This window comes from Vicugna pacos, chromosome 12 (assembly GCF_048564905.1).
Source record: "Vicugna pacos chromosome 12, VicPac4, whole genome shotgun sequence".
In the NCBI taxonomy this organism is placed as follows: Eukaryota; Metazoa; Chordata; class Mammalia; order Artiodactyla; family Camelidae; genus Vicugna; species Vicugna pacos.
Window position 1 is genome coordinate 59,018,058 of NC_132998.1, and position 13,811 is coordinate 59,031,868.

General features: G+C 44.7%; 1 protein-coding gene across 3 annotated transcripts in view; it reads left to right on the forward strand.

The window, feature by feature from the left end:
- GRAP2 (GRB2 related adaptor protein 2) overlaps positions 1–13,811 on the forward strand; it is a 65,746-nt gene that overhangs the window by 21,048 nt on the left and 30,887 nt on the right. Inside the window, exon 1 of one of the 3 annotated variants that reach the window (XM_031671763.2) lies at positions 7,146–7,218. The exons of the other annotated variants lie outside the window; for them this stretch is intronic. The gene's annotated coding sequence lies outside the window, so the exon portion shown is untranslated. Of the gene's footprint in view, positions 1–7,145; positions 7,219–13,811 lie in introns of those variants that run through there. 3 annotated transcript variants of the gene reach the window in all.

A 13,811-nucleotide genomic window follows, 5' to 3' on the forward strand; every position in this document is an offset into this window, starting at 1 on the left:
CAAGGCCAAAGAGGCTAAGAACGGTGAAATTGGCCAATTTAGTTTTATAGTCATAGTTAAAAGGCAATAAAAGGCGAGGTAATATGAGAGTTTTGATTTAGTGTTAACTAGCTTAAGTGTATTAGATTGAACTGTATGAAATGGACAATGCCTGACCATTTTTTAACCAAAAGTGGCCATTTCATATGATTCAACCTAATATTAAGGTACTTTTGTCATACTGTACCAGCTCCTAAAACATGATAGTGTTCATTTTCTGTTTTTAAATTAAGTGATTCAAGTTGAAGCTGTCATTGTTAGAAAGTCAGCAGAATGTAAACATCGGTCAGAGATTTGACTTCTGTTTTTCATATTCATTTATTTTTGTAGACTCAGAAATAACATATATTTTGTAGTTCTAACATTTGTTAAGTTAAATTAGAGATTTCGGTTGATTTGGTTTAGTCAGGGGACCTGTTCTTCAAGCGTGATAGTCCCAGCCCTGTTCTTCCAGCCACTGCCTCTGTGAGCTTCACACACAGCTGTCCTCTCTCCCTTCTTGTCTGCAGGGATGTGTGATCGCAGAGCACTTCGCTTTTGTATATAGGTGTTTCTCTATGGGAGATATTAAATCTTAACATCCAGTTTTGCCGGCCCGTCCCTGAATTACAGGGCACTGAGCAGTCAGAACAGGGTATCACCCATGTATGCCCTGAATCCATTCTTCTATTTCCTTCAACATTTAACAAATATTTACCAAGCACCTATTTTTTGCAAGTGATGGAGTCAGTCCTCTGCCAAATATGAAGTTGTATGGACAAAACGTGTGCATTAATATAAATTTTAATTAATATTAGCTTAATTAATTTAGTGCTAATGAAATACCAGGAACTTCTCTGAGCCCTTGACATGTATTAGTCTATTTAGCCCTCCCCAAGGGGTAGGGTCCATGGTTAGATCCATTTTGAAGATGAGGAAACTGAAGCCAGACAGGTTAGGTGAGCTTCCAGAACTCAAACGCTTGGCCAGGACAGCCACCGTTTCTCTGGTTACTGTGGTGGCCCCGATGTTAGAAAGCAAATGCTTTTCCCAGACCATGAAGTCAAAGTGGGGCAAGTCAGCAGTGCCTCCTGATGCCCTAAAATGGTAAATATCCACTCAGGCCGACGGGTGCAGATGACAGAAAACACTCGCGCCTGTCGCACTGGGTTTCCTCCCAGCTCAGAACACTGAGAGGTGCCCCGTGAGGCCCCGAAGTGCGAGTCTGGCACATGCCACGCACGCTGGCCAGAGCACTCTTGCTGAGTCACATCTTGCCCCAAATCTTATCACAGCCCTGCCGAAGATCGAAGGTGGGGCTCTAGCAAGATAATGTTCACTCATCTTCCCGTTATGCCCAAGATATGAACCCTGATAACACATCTAAATTCGAAGAAAATCAACCGAAGCCATCTCAGTCAATTTGAAAAGTCTAGTGACTCATTCACACCCTTTTCATAGGGCTCCTGCAGGCCACCCCAGTTTTCTGAACCAGCCTCCAGGCTCCTGCAGCCCGCATGCAGCTCGGGGCTCGATCACGCTCCTTCGCAGATCCGATGAGTGTTGACTCCCTTCTGCACAGACAGTTGCTCAGCAAGCCACCCCTTTTCTGTGCTGACGGTGACCCCACCGCTTACGTCCCCAAGGCAGGCTAAACAAGGTCGCCTTGGAAAAATAAAACAGGGAGGAAGGTGGGGGCTTTTTAGCCCCAAGAGTAAATTCCATCACTCTGAAAGTAAAATCATCGTACCTAAATGTGACTCGACTTATGTCAGGTCTTGTAAACATATGCACCCATGTGTATGCTTAAACTATGGGTGCTGACTGCTGGAAACAAAACAAGACAGCTTACAGTCTCATTAGAAGGACAAGAGCTGGTAGGCCAACTCACCAGAATAAAGAAAAATGGGTACTCTAACTTCCATAGACACACACACACACACACACACACACACAATAGTGTAATTATGCCCACAAGACAGTTGTCCTCTCAATGAAGGACAATTAATGTTTTCAAGAATTTTATTGTTTAAATTTATTTTTTAAATTATTATTTATTTTTATTTATTTGTTTATTTGCGGGAAGGAGGTAATTAGGCTTTTTTTTTTTAATGGAGGTACTGGGGATTCAACACAGGACCTTGTGCATGCTGGGCATGCACTCTACCACTGAGCTCTACCCTCCCCCTCTTGTTTAAATTTAAACTGGTCAAATGCGCTTATTGAGCATTTGTGAGCTTAAATTTAGGCCTCCATTCTCAGGTGCAGGGCTGGTGTCCATATCAGCCCTACTAAGGCAGTAAGCAGAGTAGGTGAGGGCTAAGTCTCAGAAGCCAGACAGCCCGGACTGGAATTTCAGCTCTCCCATCTCCCAGCTTGCAGCCCAGGTAAATTTCTCTCCATCCCATGCCTCCATCTCCTCACCTGTAAAATGGGAATAACGTAACTAAAATGAACCCACATGGGTTTGCTATGAAGACCAAGTGAAATAATACGTGGTAAAGCACTTAGAACAAGGCCTGGTTCAGAGTAAGCCCTCAACACATGTGAGTTATTTGTAACAGTAACTTGAAGTGGGCTCACATGTCCCAACAGGAAGCTATTAAGTTCTGTTTTGTTTTTGACTTGAATCTTTGTAGCACTTTAATCTTACTTCTTCTTCTTTTGTGTACCTGCAGAAGGAAGATGTTTAGCCATCCTTGGAGTGTAATCTTTCCTTTCATTAAAAACCATTATTGTCTCTTCAAGCTTCTGTTCTGCAGTAAATGATCCAGATTACTTAATTGTTCTGTTTTACATGCCTTAATCATTTATTTGAACTTCTCAACCATCTCCAGATTTAGTACACACAGAAATATTGTCTAGGAAAATTTAGTTTTGAAATCCCTTATCATCTGCAGTCCATTAGCTCAAATGTTTAAAACCATTGTTCATAAGATCAAAGTTAAGTCCTTTACCACATGTGTCAGTTGGCTTCATTCTGTTATACTGCCAGTCACCTAACTCTCAAATGCATAGTTCAGCACAAGCCAAATCAGATGAGACCATAGGTCATTCACTCATTCATCAAATATTTATTGAGGGCCTACTATGTACCAGACGCTGTGCTCTGCTCTAAGATTACAAATAAGACACTTCCTGCTTGGACGAGCTTACAGCTTGGGAGGGAAGACACAGAAGTAAAAGAAGTATGGCAAAAGTCTTGCATGAGATGCTGTCCTTGAAGTGAGCCAGTGCCGGGATAACCTTGGGGAGAAGGGAGGGAGAATTCAGCACCTTGGTGGGTCTAAGAGGGCTGCGCGGAGGAGGAGACTTTGGAGCTATATTAAAGGATGGCAAGGATTGACAGGAAAAGAGGAGAGTATTCAAGGAAGAAGAAACCGTTAGTTTCCATGGTGCTGGTGTGACAGGGGCCAGGATCTAGGAAGAATGCTGAGACACAAGGCTGCCTGGGTCAGCTGGGGCCAGGCCCGCAGCAATCAGCCCAAGAAGCCTGAGCTCCGTCCTGCAGGCCTGGGGAGCCGGGGAGAGAGGGGTGATTTACACGAGTCACCCTAGGAGCCATGAAAAGGGGAGACTGGAGGCATCTGAGCCTAGAGTCAGAGAGGAAAAACAGGTGGCTGAGTAGTGGACAGATTATAAAGCCTGCACTGAGGAGAGGGTGAAGGAAAGAGGGAGTCAATTTTAGGCATATTTAAAGGGTAGGGTTTAGAGACCCAGTAGGGAGGGGTGCCAGATTTGGGAAATACGAAGAAAAGAGAGGGAGGAGTCCAGAAGGAATTCCAGGTTTCCAGTGTGGACCACTGTGAGGGCCACAGGGCCATACAGTACCATAATGGAGCAAATACAAGTTGGCGCAAATCCTTGTCCTAGAAATGCTTCTCGAAGTCTTGTTGAAGGTCAGTAGGGAATGTCAATGTCATGTGCAAAGAGCAGTGAATATATTCCCTGATAGTTAACCTTTTTAAAAATACCCCTTAATATATGTGACTTGCATGAGCTAAGATAGTATTCATGGAAGAGTCTTAATTTTTCATTTTCTGGAAATTAATTTTCCCAGATACAATAAGATGTTAGCATTTTTTCAGTTATCTGTGCCTGACATGATAGGTACCTACTTATTTGTTTGCTTATTTAATTATCTGTCTCCCCTGCTGGAAGACAAGCTCCATGAGGCCAAGGACTTTGCCTCTTGTGTTCACATCTGCAGCCCAGCACCTAGAACAGTGTCTGCCTCATGGTAGGTGCTCAGTAAATGTTTGTTGAGTCAATGAATGAATTTCCACTCAGGTGAGAAAGAAATAATCACATCCTTTACTAATGAGGAAAGAAAAGAAAAAAACCTGGATATAGAACAATTTTTCATGAACAGATCCAATTTGCAAAGATGGAACTGATGTTTAAAAGCTATTTTTCCTCTTGAAGCTCTACTTCTGGGAAAATCACAGCTGCCAGCCTAGATGGTGGCTTTAACTGCCCAGTTACAAATTCTGCACAGCGGGACATATGGGCAGAGCTCAGCTTCCTTAAATGCTGTTGGTTCAGTAAGGAAATGGGGATCTTTCTTATTGACTTAATGCCAGTTTCTCTTTTGTGAAAAACCCTGTGTGTTGTTCAGCGGAACATGGACAATAAAACCAGAAATCTCGGGGCCAGAAATTAAGTCTCCCATGCTCCTCTCTGATCAGGTGATGTTAAACCATTTCTACTTTCAGGCTGGAGTGTTTAATCATTTTCCCCTTTAAATTTAGCAGAGTGATTATTCCTCCCGGTGGATTGCACATATGCTCCTTTCGATCTGTGAAATAGCTCATTCCTGGATGAACTTTAAGTTCCTAAGTAACGCATGTAAAATACTGTTTATGAATCGTAGGAGAAATAGTCCACAGTCTCATTACACCAAAAGGGGTACACCAAACCAGTCTCTCAGAGGGTCCTTTTTTTTCCAAGACGAGGGAAAAAACTTCAACCCACAGCACTATGATAACAGTGATAGTAATCATACTTCCCGTGGGTTTTACTCAGTCGTCTCATAGAGGCTGCAGTGTAGGAAACCCATCTTCGGCAAGCATTTTCTGTGAGCTGGATCCCACACTTGGTCCATACGCTACAAAGAGGAATGAGACTTGGGGCTTACAAATTAGCTGGGGCTTCAAGACAGAAACCGCAAAGTAAAATTAATAGATGCTAGTGAACGACATGGCCAGTAAGCGCTATACAGGATTCTGAAAAGGACAGGGTAATGGAAAGGACAGGGTCAGAGAAAGACTGTGTTCCTAGAGGAGACGGACTCAAATCTGAGGTGGACCTGTGGTGGGGGCTGGAGTGAGATGGGGCAGAGCGGTCATGGACAGTCATGGACGCCACTGCTAGGGGTCCCACCTGGCTGAGGTGGAGGCTGCAGCTGGTAAGTTAGGGACTTGAATGCCACTCTCAGAATTTGGGGCTTGATTCTATAAGTAAAGTGGAATCGTTGAGAGGTTTTGAGCAGAAAAGATGTGAGCCAAGCAATGCTTTACAGAAACTAAATCAAACAGAGATTCATGCTATGAATTTAATCGGAGGTCTTCAGAACTGAGATAATGAGGCCATGACCCGGCTGGGGACCCAGTAGGACATCTCCATCAGGCAGTACATTCCTGTGAATGCCTCTGAGGGGCTTCTATGAAACTGCATTCAGTGTGCCTAGCTGTCTCCGTCCTGCAGGACAGTGATGCTGTGACGCTGCATGCTGCTCGGAAGTAGCCTCGTTCCTTTAAAATCCCCACGGTTTGTATGTGACAGGCCCAGGTGTGGTCCATCTGCAAACCTCACAGAGTCTAGGCACCTCAGAATATAAAACCTGGTAGGAATCTCAGAGCCCACAAAGCCCACGCCTCAGTTTACCCATCCAGAGGCTGGCCCTTGCTCAGTTTCACGCAGCTTGTCTGTCAATGTCAGGGTCAGGGCATGACCAGCTCTCCCTTCTGCACGCCAGCAAAGCCTCGAAGCTGGTCTAAATTCTTCTTTGAGATGGGTGTGAGCACATTCTGGCAAAATCCAGAAGAATCGGGGCCCTAACTGAGAGAGTTGGAACTCCTTTCCTCGACTCCTCCCAGAACCCCCACCTAGATCCAGTCCCTGCCTGAGCCCCCTCTTCATTCTTGCAGCTCTCTGCCTCGATGCCCTCTCTCAACACCCTCCAGCTTCTAGTCCTCCACCCACACCTGTTGTTTCTAGGGTCCTGCCATCGATCTTGCTGGCCTCTCTGTCCAGAACCCTTTACCACCCCAGCTTAGGCCTCGCCATCTTTAGGAGACCCCCATGGCCTCAGCTCCTCCCCTCGGTGGATAAGGTCTCCCTCCCTGCAGCTCTGTGCTACCCCACCCAGGGCTCTATCCCCGTGTTTCCTAGATGTCTTATAATTGCCTGTTGTGTGCCTGTCTCCCGCCCTTCAGCTGTGAGCTCCCTGAGGGCAGGGACCATGAGTACGCATCACTGAACACCCAGCATCTAGCCCAGTGCCTGGCTCATATGAGGCATTCAAATGTCGGATGAATGAATGAATGGCATTTGCCTTCTTGGTGCATTCATTCAGTTAGTAAATATTTATTGAGCAACTACTTATGATCAGTATTGTGGTATTCACACTTACATATCAAAAGATACCAATGCACTCAAGCTCCAAATTATACATGCATAAGTTACACATAGGGCGTGTTCACATGCACATGTGGCAGAGACTGTGTACATCTACAAACACCAGAGCTAGCAAAAGCAGTCAACTGTGTGCCAGATGTCCCTGAAATTTGCAAAGAACTGAGAACCAAAAATGACAGTTAGCTCCATAAGCCCTATAAAAGAAAAAAAAGAAAAAAGAAAAAAACGCTAAAGAACAAAAGAACCTTGAGCAGAAGGAAGTAGCTATGGTTTTGTTTTTTTTTTTTAATGCACTCGAGCTGGGGGTGGGGAAGATTTATAAAAGCATGCTATGCTGGGAAGATTCGTATAAGCCTGAGTTCCTCAAGGGTTGGCTTTAGGAGCTGTTAGGAAAATTCATTGCCATGCACGAGTCAGGGGATTGTTTTTTATTCCACTGGAAATTGTTAACGGGGACTGCATTAGCGGCTCCTTATCGCTTTGTCTGATAGAGAGAGACAGCAGGTTCTGGAACCCTGATCACTGCCAATTAGGGGAGCATTGTCTGGCTGACATAATCAAGTGAGTATAAATATGTTTATCGTGATTGGAATGGGGAAGGGAGAGAGCAGAAAGACTGAGGCAGAAGCTGCCACCCTTGACTGGCTCCAGCCTGGAGGAAACTTGGCCTGTCTGTCACCTGGTGCTCAGTGGAAGCGGTCACCGGCTTCTGGGGTTGAATGGGCAATTGAGAATTCAGGATTAGATTTCTTTTCCCAGAAGGGGCCCTGTCTCTCCTTATTTTTCCTCCTCACTTCTTCCCTTTTTTCACAATCACTTCTGTGAACACTGCAGAGGGAGGGGAAACCAGATGCCGTTGATCACATTTTAGTTCTGCCCTATCAGCCGGCTGTGCTACCCCCACCCAGCTTATCTGCAGCTCCGAGTGATCTCGGGAACAGTTGCTGTGACCCTCTCTGCCTGCCTGGGTGTGCGAGTCCATTGGCATTGGGTTTATTTCATTGTTGACTCTTGGAACTTTTGTGGGGATATCTGTGATGTGTCTTGGAGCTCGGGTGGAAAAGACCCTGATAAAAATAGTCCCCAGCAGTGGACTAGATGCAGGAGGAATGTCTCACATTTACATAGCTAAAAAGGGAAGCACATTGAAGTCACATCTGGTGGTGATCTTGTTGTCTGACTGGAAAGCAGGGTCTATGTAAGCATCTGCACAGATTTCAAAACACGGGCTGTTCACCTGCAGACCAATGGCTGGGGTCTGGTACCAATGGCCAAACTGCATCATTAAGTGGCAGGTCAATTGCAAAACTGATCTCTCGGCTGGATTTCAACTCTGGTCAGTGCAGAGCAGTCAAACCCGGGACTTTCCCCCCTCACCCTTGACTGTTTGATAACAGCATTTACAGGACTGAATTGATTTCAGCGATTTCCTCAGCCTTCATCAAGTGTTTGCTGCTGTCTTGGCACTTGAAGGCTGAAAACCCTTTCCAATGGCTCCAGCGGAGTAAGGACCCCTCTTCCCTCTGTCCTGTCCCCTTCAGTTTGTCTTCACAACTGCAAATTGCTCTCAGCCTGTCTTCTTGAATTTGACAGCAACTCTTTTATTACTGGTAGCATACATATCATATTTGGTGATAAAAGGGAAAGTGTAGATGCACAAAATAAATAAGGAACCCATGTAGGAGAAATGGCATTTTATAGAGCTCACTCAGCCTTTAGGCATCTGACCACCCTTATTCAAACTATTCCTGCTAAATTTTTCCTTTTTCCCCTGCTCAGGAATTGTCAAGGCCAAACTCTTCAGTCAGCTACCAGAAATATCTATTTCCTTTTGCTTTCCAGATCTTAATGGAGGAAATATTTCTTTTTTTCTGACTTCTGCTTCTTGCCAGATGTATTATTTTTTGAGAACGTGAGCTCATTTATCTCCAAGGGAGAACTACAGTCATTCCATATTTACCCGTTAACAAATTACCACTTACAGTGAAAATACAGAGGAACTCTCTCACTCTGTGTATAAATGGGTTATTCTCACTGGCAGAAACTTGGTTGATGGACAGCCACTGTTCCGTTCAAGTTGGCTTCATTTTCTCTCATTGGTTTGAAGCAAAGAGATTCTTGGCTCTGTCTTTGAGTCTGCTTTTGAGGAAGGTGCCTATCTCCTCTGGATCTGTTGGTTTTGTGAGTTGGTTCAATTAACCGCTTAGCATTTATTGAAGAACCTATTGCATTAGGTTCTGCGGGTTCATCTGAAATCCTCCCTGCTTGAAAGTTGGATGAGTCACTTATCTGAATGCTGACTCCCTTCTAATCCATCGGTTTTCTGCTGTTTAGATGAGGCCATGATATTGCCATCTGCCAAGAGATAGTGCGATGTCATAAACTTGAGCCTGAGTTCTGCAGTCAATGAGACCGAGGTCATATAGCAGTGCAACCTTAGGCATGTTGTTTCTTCTGAGCCACACATTCCTTGTTATAGATGCTGATGGGAACAACGCAGCAGTCTATTTTTCTTTGCTGTTCTCTGTAATGATACAATCGCCAAACAGACAGAAAAGAGCCTGGTCTAACTGCATAATGTTGGTGCAAATGACAAATGGCTGTGAGAAAGTATTTTTGACCTGAGCGCTTAGGTGGCACTTGGTGCAATGTCTGATGCACGTCATTTAGTTACAGGGATGAACACCTCTTGAACACACACAAAACTCCTGACCTAGTTGGGACATTACATCTTACATCATGTTGACTCTGTATTCAGAGTACTTCTTCGGAGGAAGTGATAAAAGAGAAGATAGAAGTCCAGTTAATAGTACTGTACCAATGTCAGTTTCCTGGTTCTGATACTACACTACAGTGATATCTTTATCACTCTTGGAGGAAGCAGGATGAAGAATACAGGGGAACTCTCTGTACTATTTTTGCAATTTCCTGTGAGTCTATAATTATTTCAAAATAAAAAGTTCAATGAGAGAGAGAAAGAGAATGGGGAGGCAATTAGGAGAAATGAATGCTAATCTTGGTTTTGGTCCCCGGCTGGACAAGTATTTATATTTTGTTTACCTCTTCCTCCCCTTTTCACTTACAGATTTTGTGAGCAGTCAGATATAAAAGCTAGGGTTCATTTCTCTATAGAAGAGAAGAAAGAAGTAAAATGAGCCAGGAGAACCCGACCAACATCGGGTTAGAGGGCTACTGCCTGCCCCTCCCCACACCCTTTACCTACAGACTTACCCTCCACATCCACACTCACCTTGTCCTCCTCCCCTCCCGATCGAGGGGAGATACCCCACCTGCTGCTTCCAGCGACCTCCTTCACCTGCACAAGGCATCCATGCCTTCCTGCTGTTTCCAAAGGCTCAATCCTTCTACATAATCTCCCCGTGTGATTTCTTCTTACCTGGGGTTTTAACAACCATCTAGATGAGAATAGCTCCCAACTTTGTGGGTTCACTCAGCCCTCTTTGCTGAGATCCACACCTACAGCTTCAACCCCTGACTGCGAATCTCTACCTAGAGGTTTCACATTTTAAACTCCTTCCAAATGATCTTTTCTTCCTATATTCTCTTACCTCCAAAAATGTTATCGCCATCTGCCATATTGCTCATGGCAGAAAATGAAAGTCATTCTAAACCCATGCTGACCAATATTGGCAGCCACCAGCCACATGAGCTACAAAGTACTTCAGATATGGCTGGTCCAAATGCAGGTGCACTGTGAGTATAAAATACACACCAGACTTAGGTTAGGAAAAAAACACAGAATAACTTTGCTATTTTATACCATTTCATGTTGAAATGAGAATATTTTGGATATATTGGGTTAAATAAGACAAATTATTGAAAATAATTTCCTTTTACTTTTTAATGTGCTAGAATATTTTAAATTACATACGTGGCTTGCATTACATTTCTATAGAACAGTGCTGTTCTAGGTTCTTCTCTGCCTTTTAGCCACTCCTAATTGGTCAGAAAGTTACAGTGATTCTCTTGAGTTAAGACAAAGGACAATGTTAGAGATTTTGATACATGTGAACCTGGGCAATTATTTAACCTTTTTGAGCCTCTGTTTCCTTATTTCCTTATTCCTCTATATCCTTATATGGATATAATAGTAGTTCTTACTCCTTAGTTTCTTGCAATTGCTGAGTGAGATAATACGTGTAAAGCACTTACTATGGCATGTGCAAAGGCCCAGCTCCAAGAGAAAGAGCATGGCCTCTCACTGTCATATTTCAGGCCCTTATCATTTCTGACCAAGACTCCTGCAAAGAGTTTCTCCATCTCCAGTTGACCATGCCCGCTGAGCCTTTGTTCTGCCACCAGAGTAAACACTTCCTAAAGCAAATGTTATCAAAATGTTTAGTGAATCACTATAGCCCTTGGGATAAAGCCCACCATTCTTGGAATGCTCTGGCAGGCCCTCCACGTCCTACCCACTGCACCCTGAAATACCAACCCCATCTGGCCAGTCCGCAATGGCCACAATGAACCAGCTAGGCTCCCTAGCTCCTATTTGCACGTACGACTCTGTCTGTCATGTATGTGCCCTCTGCCTGTCCACAAGGCTCAGTTCAATCGTCACCTCATTTGGGAAGCATGCCTTGGTCCCTCCTGTGCCTGTACCCATCCTGGGCTGGACTCCTTTGGGCTCCTCAGCCACTTTGACAACATTATCACACTTGCTCTCACTTGTTTGGTCAACTGGTCTGTGTGTCCTACAAGACTGGAAGCCACCTAAGGCCATCAGGAGCTCCCTAGTCACCTCTGCATCTCTATGCTGAGCACAATCCCAGGCACAAAGTGGGGCCTAGAAAATGCTTGTTGAGTGAATGCTTGAAGTCTAGGAGAGACTCCTGAGAAATAAGAAGAGAGAGAGCCCAGTGAGGTCAGGCAGCAGGGAATCTGAAGACGAGCCCAAGGAGAAATTGCCCTTCTTGGGCTCGCAGACAGAGTTAAGAGAGAGAAGAAAGAATCTGGGCAAGGAGTCAGCAATGGAGGATTCGAAATAAAAGACTATAAAAAAGAGAAGTTCATGACAACACAGAACCACGTTTGGTACTGTTGGTGGTTTAGTGACTTCCTCTGTGATGATTCTGGGACGAGACAAGGCTCTAGGAAGGCACAAATCATATAAAGAAAGGCTGAGGTACCAGCCACCCATTCAAGGATTATTTGTCATCGGGACCAGATACACAGTGATGCAAGTAAATGTCAGCCTGGTGACTGCATGATGGGACTACTAATCGTTACTGGGGCTGATGCCCAGGAATTTTTTTTTTACCTTGGTGCAAATGCCAAGCATGGAAAATTTTGACAACTTATAGATACGAGAAAGCAGATAGTGAATCTGAAAATAACGATGTGAAATGCCAGCATAATCACAAGAGAATTATCAGACTGTGGAAGAAGGCTTAGAGGATTCCAGCTTTACCACAAATACAGATTACAAAATAATTCACTTACGAAAACAGAAATTCCAGCATGTAAAACCCACTTCTCGAAACACGTAGTATTCCAGAATGCATAATGGTAAAGGCACAATATGAAAAGTAGCAAATAACACCAGAAAGATGAGAAAGTAGGAAGTATGACGTTTTGTGGCTCACAGGATGTATGAATGAGAAAATACAGACTTCTACACACAAACGGTGACCTTCACAAGGACATCCTAAGGCTCCCTGCCAGGACCCCAGTTCTCACCCCACAGGATAACCCACTCTCCAATTTTCTTGTAAAGATCTCATGGGACAGGCATTGTGTGAGGTGCAGGGGCTGCGGGGAGAGTCGGGACAAGAGGGTAGAAAGATCAAATGATCCTTTGCTATCCTTCTTGACAATGAGCCAGTCTACCTCTTTGAGAGTCCCACGGAGAAGGTAAACATTGGGGATATACTTATGCTAGAAACTATTTGTTGTTTCTCTGAAATTCAAATTGAACTGAGTGCTCTGTGTTTTATCTGGAACCCCCACTTAGTGAGGTGTACATTTTCTCATTCATACGTCCCTTGAGCCACAACATGTCTCAATAATCGAGGAGTATATGGAAAGCCACAATGGCCGGCAACGACGAAGTACACCTACGATGTGCCGGGCTCCACGCTACATGGTTTGGGTGGATAGTTCACGTTTTTCCCAAGAACACTATAAGGCAGGCCCTATTATCATTCCTGCTTTAAATATGAGGAAACTGAGGCTCAGAGAAACTAAATAACTCACTCAGGGTCACCCAGACAGCCAGTGGTAGCCCCGGGATTTGAACTCTGGCAGTCTGACTCCAAAGCCCATGTGCTTTCCCACCTCACTTGGCGTGGTGGCTGTAGCAAGCAAGGGGTAAATGCACTGAGGACCCCAGAAGAGTAAGAGAGAGCGAGAGCACAGGGGCTGACCGGCCGGTCCCTGAGTAAGGCCTTGAAGGAGCAGTTGAAGTTAGACCAGGTGCTTTTATTTACATTTGAAAAGTGTGCCCTGAACTTTCAGCAGATACAGCTGCACACCAGGACTGGCAGCTTGATTAGGAGAATACCAGATGGATTTCAGTTGCCACAGAAGCCCCAGCCAGGGGCCCTTATACAGTGGACAACCTGCTCAACGGTACATAGCAGCCTGAGTTAGACGGCAGAAGGAGGACCAGTACAGAAGCAAGGATGCAGATGACGTGCTGAGAGGATGATGAGAAGCCATTTACTAAAGCACCTTTGCGTGGGGTCGGTGGTATTCTGAAGCCAATTTAGAGAGACGAGTTGGGGAGAGATTGCTGGAGGCCTGAAATGACAACAAGAGAGTCTTGAGTGGATCTGGGAGGTAGCGTGACAACATGACATTGACGAAATCTGAATGGAGAAATGACCCTCAGAAAGCATGTGCGTCAGAAGACTTCAACACACAGGAGTCTTTGCTCCATCAAGCAGGCAGCACAGGGTGGAGGGAGAACAGGGGGCCGATAGCTAATGTGACAGCAGCCTATTTAAGAGACACAACAAAAGGAAACTCAACAGACTGGAAAAGAGGACAAGGAGTGGGGAACAGAAAACACAGAAGAGGCAAAGTGAGGGAGATGATGAATGGCTTCCACTTTGCGTTTCCGCAAGTACGTCCCTCAAGGAGGCAGGGACTCTGTTCTTTCTTTTCTTTTTTTGTGGAAAGGGCTACTGGAC